The sequence below is a fragment of the Pleurodeles waltl genome, chromosome 3_1, assembly GCF_031143425.1.
Source record: "Pleurodeles waltl isolate 20211129_DDA chromosome 3_1, aPleWal1.hap1.20221129, whole genome shotgun sequence".
Taxonomy (NCBI): domain Eukaryota; kingdom Metazoa; phylum Chordata; class Amphibia; order Caudata; family Salamandridae; genus Pleurodeles; species Pleurodeles waltl.
In genome coordinates, this window is record NC_090440.1 from 707,427,566 (window position 1) to 707,440,357 (window position 12,792).

Here is a 12,792-nt window from a genome sequence, read left to right on the forward strand (position 1 = left end):
AGACATAGGTGACCAAATGGTATTTTCAGGGTGTACTAATAAATTTGCTTTTATAGATTTATTCCAAGAGTGCAAAGTTTCATCTCATTACTATAGAACAGCTTAATGGATTTGAGAAAACACTGCCTAATATCTCTCAGACTCCAGAGGGGCCATCCTCATAAGGCCTATTAGAAGTTTATATCACTGCATGGATTTAACCCTGCACACTGTGGTTATGATTAAAAACATTTTTGTAAGTACTGCACAAGACAAAATACCATGTCATAAACACGTCATGCAGATCTTCTGGGTGTAATAAGCAGTTTGTGTCTTTTCAATGTAGCAAATGAAAAGTCATTAAAATGACAGAAATTAGTCAAACAGGCACCACATACATCCTAACAGAGTGAAAAGCATGCTGTTCATTAAAGCCTCTATGCTGATCTTTCCATTTCAGGAGATACAAGAATAGAAGAGCAATGTGTTGCTCACTATCAAGATTAACACTATAGCACCAATCATCATGATTTGCAGCTTCAGAGAGTTCAGTGTCCAGTGTGCTCATTGTTGAGATTCATACTGTTGGCAGCAGACTTTATAAGGACACTGTTGAGGGTATTAACATTGTCTTCAACCTCTTATCAGCTTAGAATACAAAAATCAACCCTTTTCCTGATCCCTCTAGTTTAGAGTGGCAGACGATTACAGCACCTGCGCCTAAAAGGTGTCTTCAGAATCAGAAAAATGGACCTCCTCCACAGGAAACACCTACCAAGTACTGAGCTACTGCTAAATGTGTATGTAGCATGCTGTAGTAAAGGTGCTGAAGCACACACATGCAATACCTGATCATAGAAAACACTCAGGAAGAGGTGCATTACAACTGCTCAAGATGGCACTCTAAATAGATGGATCACAACTGTGGGAAAGTAGCATATTTGGGTAGAGAAGTGTCCACCTCGAAAGATAAGCCCACCACCTACTAGATGTCACACAAATTAAATAGAATAAACCTGTGCTCAATCATTGGTACCATGTGTAGGAATCTGGCTATTTATATGATGTATCAAAGTGAGTTATATCGTGCAAAGAGTGCAGGGGTTCTATTACCAGTGGGCAGGGGCTTGTTGTAGCAATCCCAGGTTGCTCTTTTAGGGGGTAGAGTGCTCAAGCAGCCTTAGGCTTATCAGAGAGGAGTGTGAGACACTAGCAATTATACACACAGTCAATAAATGAGAAACACAACTCGAAAAGGGATCCACACCAATTTACAAAAATAACAAGTATCTTTATATATGTTTAGGCACCAGAATCGATACGATCAGGTTAGTACGTTTTGCATGCAATACTTTTTAGGTTTCAAAAGTTGATACTTGGTGCATTTTTCAGAAGCAGCAATGTTATTCCTTGGTGCATTTTTCAGAAGCAGCAATGTTATCCTCTGGAGAGATAAACAAGAACTGCATTAAGGTTTAGTACAGCGATTTACGGGACCAGTCTCCTTGTCTTAAGGTGATAATTAAGCAAGGGTCGAGGCCACACCAACAGGTTACACCAGGCGACCCTGGGACAGAGGTGCAGTAGGGTGTCTAATGTTAGTCAATGGGGATCAGTCCGGTTGAAAAGATGATGCAGGTTGGGACTGGGGATCCAGTCAGGGGAACCACATGTGGGTTGAAATCTTGAGTTGCTTGGTGATGTGGAGACACCTTGTGTCTTCCTCTCCATGGGTCAGTGGTGACAGGTGCCGAGGTGTCTTGAGGCGCCGGGTTTTCTCTGACGGAACACTCGCATTTGAGGGGGCCTGTAGGTGCAGTGGTGCAGGTGTCAGTTTTTCAGCTGTCTGCAGTCCTTGCAGTACTTATAGGGTGCCTGCAAGAGGCAGGGAAGCAGCTTCACTGTTCCATGGGAGTTCATGGGTCTTTGTTGAAGGCAGGCAGTCCTCCCAGGCTTTTAGAGGCACAAGAGCTGCAGGACGAGACAACTTTGGTGCAATTCGATGGGAGCAGGAGACAGGCCGTCAGGGCTGAGTCCATGTCAGGTGCTATTCCTCAGTCTTTGCTTTTGTGGCTCTTGACTGTCCTTCTTTGTAAGTCAGCAGGAAGCTGATTTCCTGGTGCCAGTGGCTCCCCTAAATACTGAATTTAGGGATGTTTCAGGGAGTGTATTGGGAGTGTAGTGTGTGGTCACAGGAGGAATATCACTGACCTGGTCAGTGCACTGCTCTGCCTCCCGTGGCTCCACCCTGTAATTAGAGTCCTTTCACTGGCTCCTCTGAACTCCTGACCTCTGTCAGGAGTTCGAGGCCCTCCTCCACCCCCAGGCTTCTGCCTGCGCCTCATCTCTGGTGTCTAGTGGGAGAGCTCTGATTTCCTAGTAGGCTACCTTCTGCCTCTTGCCTCCTTTTACTATGCTTTGCTGTCTGCTCTGCTTCACTTCTGTCCCTTAGTGCTCCTTTTGCTTTGCTCTTTGTTCTGCCTCACTACTGTCCCTTAGTGCTCCTTTTGCTTTGCTTTGCTCTCTGCTCTGCTTCACTTCTGTCCCTTAGTGCTCCTTTTGCTTTGCTCTTTGCTATGCTCCACTACTGTCCCTTAGTGCTCCTTTTGCTTTGCTCTTTGCTTTGCTCTTTGCTTTGCTCCACTACTGACCCTTAGTGCTCCTTTTGCTTTGCTTTGCTCTCTGCTCTGCTTCACTACTGTTCCTTAGTGCTCCTTTTCCTCGTTTCTCTCTCACTCTGCTCTCTCTCACACTTTCGCTCTCCCCCCCCTCTCTCTCCCTCCGCCGCAGCTGCTGCCCCTGTGCCCCCCCCCCTCCTCTCTCTCCCATGCTGCACTCCCGCCTCTGCTGCCCCCTTTTTCGGCTTTGCCCCCTTTTTCGCGCCATTTTTCATCCCCTCCCGCCTCCCAGCTGTCCTCTCCTCCCCCACACCTTGCTACTTAATGGCGGCTAGCGCGCCAAAGGCCAAGCCCCCCTGTGCCCGTCCGCGCCAAGCGGCAGAAACCCTGGCTCCTGTTCCCCCCCACCCCCACTGCTGCCAGTCACGTCTTCACTACGACGCTGCCACCCTCCGCGCCCTCAACAACGGCCACTCTCCTGCCTGCCTTCAAGCCTCCCCGCAGACCACCAGCAGACCCTTCTCCTGCCAGAACTGCACCTTCACCAGCCTCCACACCAATGACCCACCCACCAAGGCAGGACGCAACCATCTCAGATGCATCCTCCTCAACAGCCGCTCCATCCACAAGCACGCAGTAGAGCTATGGAATCTACTCGACTCAGCCTCCGCAAACGTCGCCTTCCTGACCGAGACCTGGATGAACCCCTCCTTAGCGCCTGACATCGCCATAGCCATCGCAGACGGCTACAAGATCACCCGCTGGGACCGCTCCAACAAACCAGGAGGAGGCATCACCATCATTCACAAGAACACCCTCAGGATCACGACCAACACCGAAGACACCCTCAGCTCCACCAAACACCTGCACTTCCAAATCTACATTGACCCAAACACCACCCTCCGAGGGACCCTCGTCTACAGACACCCGGCCCACGACAGCAGTTCATCGACTCCATTACCGACATCATCAGCATGCACGCTCTCGCATGCACTGACTACATGCTATTCGGGGACTTAAACTTCGACCTCGAGAACACCAACAACAAAAACACTGCCACCCTGCTCGACAACCTCTCCAACCTTGGCCTCATACAGCTCGTCACAACACCAACTCACTCAGCAGGACACACACTCAACCCTATTTTCTCTGCCAGTAGTCGTTTCTTTCAGCCACACCACCAAACTCCACTGGACAGACCACCGCTGCATCCACTTCAAGAAACCCACAACACACCACCACCACCCACAACGGATCCCCCACTGCAGTTGGAACAAGGTCACCGAAGACCAACTTATCACGACCCTCTCCCAGAACCCACCCATCAACACCACTGACACTGATGCAGCTACCCACAGCTTCAGGCAGTAGGTCAACACCTTTGCCAATAATCTCGCCCCAATCAAGAATCCCTCCAACAGACGCACCGACAGAAAGGCCTTCTGGTTTACCACTGACCTCCACGAATCTAAGCAAAGCTGGCGAAGACTCGAAAGAAAGTGGCGCCAAGATCAGACTCTGGACAACCTAACAGCCTTCAAAAACGCCATCCGCAGACACCACCAGCTTATCCGAGCTGCTAAGAGAACCGCCTTTAAAGACCGAACGCACAGCCACAAGGAGCTCTTCAACGTTGTGAAGGAACTCTCCAACCCCAGCTCCAACGACATCCCGTCATCCCAAGACCTCTGTGACTCCCTAGCCTCCTACTTCCATCACAAGATTGCAGACATCCACAACCGCTTCAGCACCCAGATCCCCCTGCCCCCCGGCAACCACCAACACCACAGATTCGCCTCCGACCAACCTCCTGCTCTCTTGGACCCCTGTCAATGACAAAGACACCATCGAAATCATGAACACCATCCACTCCGGCTCTCCATCTGACCCCTGCCCTCACCACATCCTCAACAAAGCAAGCTCCGTCATCGCACCCCAACTACGGAAGATCATCAACAGCTCCTTCGAGTCCACCACCTTCCCTGATAGCTGGAAACACGCTGAGATCAACCTCCTCCTCAAAAAACCCAAGACGGACCCAAAGGACCTCAAGAACTTCCGGCCTATCTCCCTGCTCCCCTTCCTGGTAAAAGTCATCAAGACGGCTGTCAACAGACAACTAACCCGCTTCCACGAGGAAAACCACACCCTGAACCCTTCCCAATCTGGATTCAGCACCAACCACAGCACCGAAACCGCCCTCATCGCCACCATCGACGACATCAGAACCATACTGGACAGTGGCGAAACCGTGGCCCTCATTCTCCTGGCCCTCTCAGCCGCATTCAACACCATCTGCCACCACACCTACGCTCACTCCTCAGCAACGCTGGAATCCGCAACAGAGCCCTGGACTGGATCACCTTCTTTCTCACCGGCAGAACCTAGAGAGTCCGCCTCCCCCCATTCCTTTCAGAGGCCACCAAAATCATCTGCAGTGCACCCCAGGGTTCGTCCCTCAGACCGACCCTCTTCAACGTCTACATGGCCCGCTTACTAACATCGCCCAATCCCACAACTTCAACATCATCTCATATGCCAACGACACCCAGCTGATCCTCTACCTCACCAACCTCCACGAAGGAATGAAGGCCATCGCCGAATGGATGAAGAGCAGCTGCCTCAAACTCAATTCCAAAAAGTCTGAAGTCCTCATCTTTGGCTCCACTCCCTGTGCATGGGATGACTCCTGGTGGCCTGCCGTTCTCGGAACTGCTCTGACTCCCATTGACCACGCACGCAACCTAGGATTCATCTTGGACCCCTCACTATCCATGACCCAGCAAGTCAACACCATCTCCTCCTTCTGCTTCAACACCCTCCACATTCTCCGAAAGATCTACAAATGGATACCCACCGAAACCAGAAGAACAGTCACCCAAACCCTCATAAGCAGCAAACTGGACTACGTCAATGCCCTCTACGCAGGAACAACGGCCAAACTCTAGAAGAGGCTGCAACGCACCCAGAACACCTCCGCACGCCTCATCCTGGACATCCCCGCCACTGCCACATCACAGACCACCTGAAAAAACTGCACTGGCTCCCTGTCAAAAAGAGAATCATCTTCAAACTCCTCACCCACGCTCACAAAGCACTGCACAACACCAGACCAGAATACCTCAACAGACGACTTTCCTTCTACACCCGACCCGTCATCTCCGCTTTCGCCGACATCGCAACTGTCCCACGCGTCTGCAGAACTGCAACCGGTAGTAGATCATTCTCGCACCACGCCGCCAAAACATGGAACACTCTTCTCACCCACCTGCGCCAGAGTAAAGAACTCCCTACCTTCAGGAAACTTCTCAAGACCTGGCTGTTCGAGCAGTAGCAGCACCTTCCTCCCTCCTCCTTTCTCCCTCTTCCCCTCCTCAGCACCTTGAGACCCTCACGGATGAGTAGTGCGCTTTACAAATTCTTATTTGATTGATTGATTATGCCCCCTATTTGATAACTTCCTAACCAAGAGTTCCTAGATCTGCCAACACCAAGGTGGCAGGTTTCTGGATGTTGTGTCCACATCAGGCAGCACATCTTAGGAGTGGGACTGGCCTGAGAGATGGACACACCTCTCTGAAAACTAAATGTTCGATGGCATCTGTCGCTGTAGATACGCATGTTTTGCATAGCTCGCCATCTGGTGTTGGGTCGGAGTGTTACAAGTTGTTTTTCTTCGAAGAAGTCTTTCGAGTCACGGGACCGAGTGACTCCTCCTTTTGTCTCCATTGCGCATGGGCGTCGACTCCATCTTCGATTGTTTTTTTTCCGCCATCGGGTTCGGACGTGTTCCTGTCGCTCCGAGTTTCGGAACGGAAAAACAGCTACATTTTGGAAGATTTTCGTCGGTATTGTTGCGTTCGGGATCGGCGTAGTTAGAATCAACACCGCATCGAAGATCGAAGAGCTCCGGAGCCCTTCGGGGTAGTTTTCGATCCCCGTCGGGGCCTACTCGGCCCAACCGCGTGTAGAAGCACGCCGATGGAACGGACCCCGTTCCGTTTCTGTCCCAAATGCCACAAAAAATACTCCTATTCAGACCAACACTTGGTCTGTAACCTGTGCCTGTCACCTGAGCACAGTGAAGACACTTGCGAGGCCTGCCGTGCGTTCCGGTCCCGAAAAACACTCCGAGACCGTCGAACCAGAAGACTTCAAATGGCGTCCACGCCGACAGCGCACCGAGAGTTCGAGGTACAGGAAGAGGAAGAAACCTTTTCGATACACGAATCGGACTCCGAGGAATTCGACGATCCACGAACCGTGAGTAAGACGTCGAAAACCACGCATAAGAAGATTGTCAAGGCCCAGGGGACGCCACTGCCACCAGGCCATGGCTCCACCCATAAATTCGGTGACCGACCGTCGGCACCGAAAAAGGCCCAATCAGTGCCGAGACCGTCCGACTCCGGTCGAGACACCGGCACGCAGCCTTCTCGGGACCGAGAAAGTGCTGGAGACATACATCGACACCGAGATAGCGGTGTAGACACGGCTCGACGCCGAGACAGCGGCACCGATGAAGATCGACGCCGAGATGTTTCGACTCCGAAAAAGAAAAAAGCCACCTCGGAGCCGAAAAAAGATGCAGACAGGGTTTCGGTGCCGAAACAACCTGCAACCGACCCAGTTTCAGGCTCTTATACCGAAGAGCAATCAATGACCTCCCAAATGCGAAAGCATAGGTTTGAGGAAGACCTGCAATCCACCGATGTAGACCATACGCAGAAACGTATTTTTATACAGCAGGGGACAGGAAAGATAAGCACCCTTCCCCCTATTAGGAGAAAGAGAAGACTGGAATTTCAAACTGACCAAACACCACAAACAAAAATGGTGAAAAGGGTTACTCCGCCACCCTCTCCTCCACCTATACTTCACGTCTCGCCAGCACAAACTCCATCACATTCCCCGGCTCACACCACCATGAGCCAAGGTGACCAGGATCAGGACGCATGGGACTTATACGACGCCCCTGTGTCAGATAACAGTCCGGAGGCATACCCTACAAAGCCATCACCACCAGAGGACAGTACTGCATATTCTCAGGTGGTGGCTAGAGCAGCACAATTCCACAATGTAAGCCTCCACTCAGAACAAGTCGAGGATGACTTTCTATTCAACACCCTCTCTGCCACCCACAGCTCCTACCAAAGCCTGCCTATGCTTCCTGGTATGCTTCGGCACGCAAAAGACATCTTTAAGGAGCCGGTCAAAAGTAGGGCAATCACACCAAGGGTGGAAAAAAAGTATAAAGCGCCTCCTACAGACCCTATTTTCATAACTTCGCAGCTGCCACCAGATTCTGTCGTTGTAGGAGCAGCTAGGAAAAGGGCCAACTCCCACACATCTGGGGACGCACCACCCCCAGATAAGGAAAGCCGCAAGTTTGATGCAGCTGGAAAGAGAGTCGCAGCACAAGCTGCAAACCAGTGGCGCATCGCTAACTCACAGGCACTTCTTGCGCGCTATGACAGAGCCCATTGGGATGAGATGCAACATCTCATTGAACATCTACCCAAAGACCTACAAAAGAGGGCAAAGCAAGTGGTTGAAGAAGGACAGAACATTTCAAACAACCAGATACGCTCCTCCATGGACGCAGCAGACACAGCTGCAAGAACAATAAATACATCTGTGACCATCAGAAGGCATGCATGGCTACGAACGTCTGGGTTTAAACCAGAGATTCAGCAGGCAGTTCTCAATATGCTATTCAACGAAAAAGAACTGTGAGAAACTTAAAAAGGACACGGACACTGCTAAAGCCATGGGCGCACTCTACTCCCCGCAGAGCAGAGGAAATTACAGCACCTTCCGCAAAACACCCTTTAGAGGGGGGTTTCGGGGTCAGGCCACACAAGCCAGCACCTCACAGGCAACACCATCCAGTTACCAGGGACAGTACAGGGGAGGCTTTCGGGGCCAATATAGAGGAGGGCAATTCCCTAGGAATAGGGGAAAATTTCAAAGCCCCAAAACCCCTACAACTAAGCAGTGACTCACATGTCACTCACCCCCTCCACACAACACCAGTGGGGGGAAGAATAGGTCATTATTACAAAGCATGGGAGGAAATCACTACAGACACTTGGGTTCTAGCAATTATCCAAAATGGTTATTGCATAGAATTTCTACAATTCCCTCCAAACATACCACCGAGAGCACAAAATTTGTCAAAACATCATTCCGAGCTCCTGGAGATAGAAGTTCAAGCACTATTGCAAAAGAACGCAATCGAGTTAGTACCAAACACACAAATAAACACAGGAGTTTATTCACTGTACTTCTTAATACCAAAGAAGGACAAAACGCTAAGACCAATCCTAGACCTAAGAATACTAAACACATACATCAAATCAGACCACTTTCACATGGTCACACTACAAGAAGTGTTACCATTGCTGAAACTACACGACTACATGACAACATTAGACCTCAAAGACGCGTATTTCCATATACCAATACATCCATCGCACAGGAAATACCTAAGGTTTGTATTCAAAGGAATACACTACCAATTCAAGGTACTGCCTTTCGGTTTAACAACCGCACCAAGAGTCTTTACCAAATGTCTAGCAGTAGTCGCTGCACACATCAGAAGGCAGCAAATACATGTATTCCCGTATCTAGACGACTGGCTAATCAAGACCCATTCGTTAATAACGTGCTCACAACACACAAATCAAATCATACAAACCCTCTACAAACTAGGGTTCACAGTCAACTTCGCAAAATCCAACATTCTGCCGCGCAAGGTACAACAATACCTAGGAGCCATAATAAACACAACAATAGGAGTAGCCACTCAAAGCCCACAAAGAATTCAAAATTTCAACAACATCATACAACGCATGTATCCAACACAAAAATACAAGCAAAGATGATATTACAACTCCTAGGCATGATGTCTTCATGCATAGCCATTGTCCCAAACGCAAGACTGCACATGAGGCCCTTACAACAGTGCCTAGCATCACAGTGGTCACAAGCACAGGGTCACCTTACAGATCTGGTGTTAATAGACCGCCAAACTTACCTCTCGCTTCTATGGTGGAACAATATAAATTTAAACAAAGGGCGGCCTTTCCAAGACCCAGTGCCACAATACGTAATAACAGATGCTTCCATGACAGGGTGGGGAGCACACCTCGATCAACACAGCATACAAGGACAATGGAACGTACATCAAACAAAACTGCATATAAATCACCTAGAACTACTAGCAGTTTTTCAAGCACTAAAGGCTTTTCAACCAATAATAGTTCACAAATACATTCTCGTCAAAACAGACAACATGACAACAATGTATTATCTAAACAAACAAGGGGGGACGCACTCAACGCAATTGAGCCTGCTGGCACAAAAGATATGGCGTTGGGCAATTCACAACCAAATTCGCCTAATAGCACAATTTATCCCAGGAATTCAGAATCAACTCGCAGACAATCTCTCTCGAGATCACCAACAGGTCCACGAATGGGAAATTCACCCCCAAATTCTGAACACTTACTTCACGCTCTGGGGAACACCTCAAATAGACTTGTTTGCGACAAAAGAGAACGCAAAATGCCAAAACTTCGCATCCAGATACCCACACAGGCAGTCCCACGGCAATGCCCTATGGATCAACTGGTCAGGGATATTTGCCTACGCTTTTCCTCCTCTCCCTCTCCTTCCTTATCTGGTAAACAAACTCAGTCAAAACAAACTCAAACTCATATTAATAGCACCAACTTGGGCAAGGCAACCCTGGTACACAACGCTGCTAGACCTATCAGTAGTACCCCACATCAAACTGCCCAACAGGCCGGATCTGTTAACACAACACAACCAAACGATCAGACACCCAGATCCAGCATCGCTGAATCTAGCAATCTGGCTCCTGAAATCCTAGAATTCGGACACTTACAACTTACCCAAGAATGTATGGAAGTCATAAAGCAAGCCAGAAGGCCATCCACCAGGCACTGCTATGCAAGTAAATGGAAGAGGTTTGTTTGCTACTGCCATATTAATCAAATCCAACCATTACACGCAACCCCAAAACATGTAGTGGGTTACTTGCTTCACTTACAAAAATCTAACCTAGCTTTCTCTTCCATTAAAATACACCTTGCAGCAATATCTGCATACCTGCAGCCTACCTATTCAACTTCCCTATATAGGATACCAGTCATTAAAGCATTCATGGAGGGCCTTAAAAGAATTATTCCACCAAGAACACCACCTGTTCCTTCATGGAACCTAAATGTTGTCTTAACTAGACTTATGGGTCCACCTTTTGAACCCATGCACTCCTGCGAAATACAGTTCCTAACAAGGAAGGTTGCATTTCTCATCGCCATTACCTCTCTAAGAAGAGTAAGCGAGATTCAGGCGTTTACAATACAAGAACCTTTTATACAACTACACAAAAATAAGGTCGTCCTAAGGACTAATCCTAAATTTCTACCAAAAGTTATTTCACCGTTCCATCTAAATCAAACAGTGGAACTTCCAGTGTTCTTCCCACAGCCAGATTCCGTAGCTGAGAGGGCACTACATACTTTAGATGTCAAAAGAGCATTACTGTATTACATTGACAGAACAAAGAGCATCAGGAAAACTAAACAGCTATTTATTGCATTCCAAAAACCTCATGCAGGAAACCCAATATCAAAACAAGGTATAGCCAGATGGATAGTTAAATGCATCCAAATCTGCTACCTTAAAGCTAAACGACAACTGCCCATTACACCAAGGGCACACTCAACCAGAAAGAAAGGTGCTACCATGGCCTTTCTAGGAAACATCCCAATGCAAGAAATATGTAAGGCAGCCACATGGTCTACGCCTCACACATTCACCAAGCACTACTGTGTAGACGTGTTATCCGCACAACAAGCCACAGTAGGTCAAGCCGTATTAAGAACATTGTTTCAGACTACTCCCACTCCTACAGGCTGAGCCACCGCTTTGGGGAGATAACTGCTTACTAGTCTATGCAAAACATGCGTATCTACAGCGACAGATGCCATCGAACTGAAAATGTCACTTACCCAGTGTACATCTGTTCGTGGCATCAGTCGCTGTAGATTCGCATGTGCCCACCCGCCTCCCCGGGAGCCTGTAGCAGTTCGGAAGGTACCTTCAACTATTTGTATATATATTATTTTAACCTTAAATAGGTACATACTTAGTCACTCCATTACATGGGCACTATTACTACAATACAACTCCTACCTCACCCTCTGCGGGGAAAAACAATCGAAGATGGAGTCGACGCCCATGCGCAATGGAGACAAAAGGAGGAGTCACTCGGTCCCGTGACTCGAAAGACTTCTTCGAAGAAAAACAACTTGTAACACTCCGACCCAACACCAGATGACGAGCTATGCAAAACATGCAAATCTACAGCGACTGATGCCACGAACAGATGTACACTGGGTAAGTGACATTTTCATTCCCACCTGTCCAGGTGCCAGATGGGCCCTGGGGCAGGGGACTCAGCATCTCTCCTTTGAGTGAACCCAGATCTGCTTACTTAGGGCGGTGGGCCTCTTTGAAGCCCCCTGCCTTGGAATGCGGATTCACAGATCATCCTGTTGGGTGAGGTGTGTAAACACCTCTCCCAGAGAGCAGGCTTTGTTTTTGACTGCCTGAGAGCAAAGGCTCTCACCCTTGGTGGTCGGAAGCATCTCTTGTGGTGGCAGGCCATCTAAAACTAGTCAGTCCGCACACTGGTAATTGATAGATTTTAAGGTGCCCTCTTGGTGCATGTATTAATAAATCCATTACTGGCATCAGTGAGGATTTAGTAATACAAGATATTTGATACCAAACCTCCCTATTTAGGCTGGGGAACTCATAGTGACCAGTGTTCAGTACAAGTACTTAAAATGGCTTCCCTGTTCACTCACTATGTCTAAGAGGCGGCAAAGACATAGCAGGTGCATATCTGCTTGTGCAGATGTGTCCTCACATGTAGTACAATGCACCCTGCCATAGGGCTGTAAGGCCTGCTGTAGTGATGACATACATATATTACACGCAGTATTAGGGGACATGGCACAAAGGTGTACCTTGCTGTGTTTTCATTTTTAGCTGCACCAAGACACGCAGCCAGCAATGGGAGTCTGCATGTGCTAGTTGAGGAGTCCCTGAGGATACCCCAACACATGCTGCAGCCCTTGGGGACCCTCTTTGGTGCCCA

At 48.7% G+C, this 12,792-nt stretch overlaps 1 protein-coding gene across 3 annotated transcripts in view; it reads left to right on the forward strand.

The window, feature by feature from the left end:
* The window catches only part of MACF1 (microtubule actin crosslinking factor 1), a 1,225,213-nt gene that overhangs the window by 509,639 nt on the left and 702,782 nt on the right, over nt 1-12,792 (forward strand). The window lies entirely within an intron of this gene.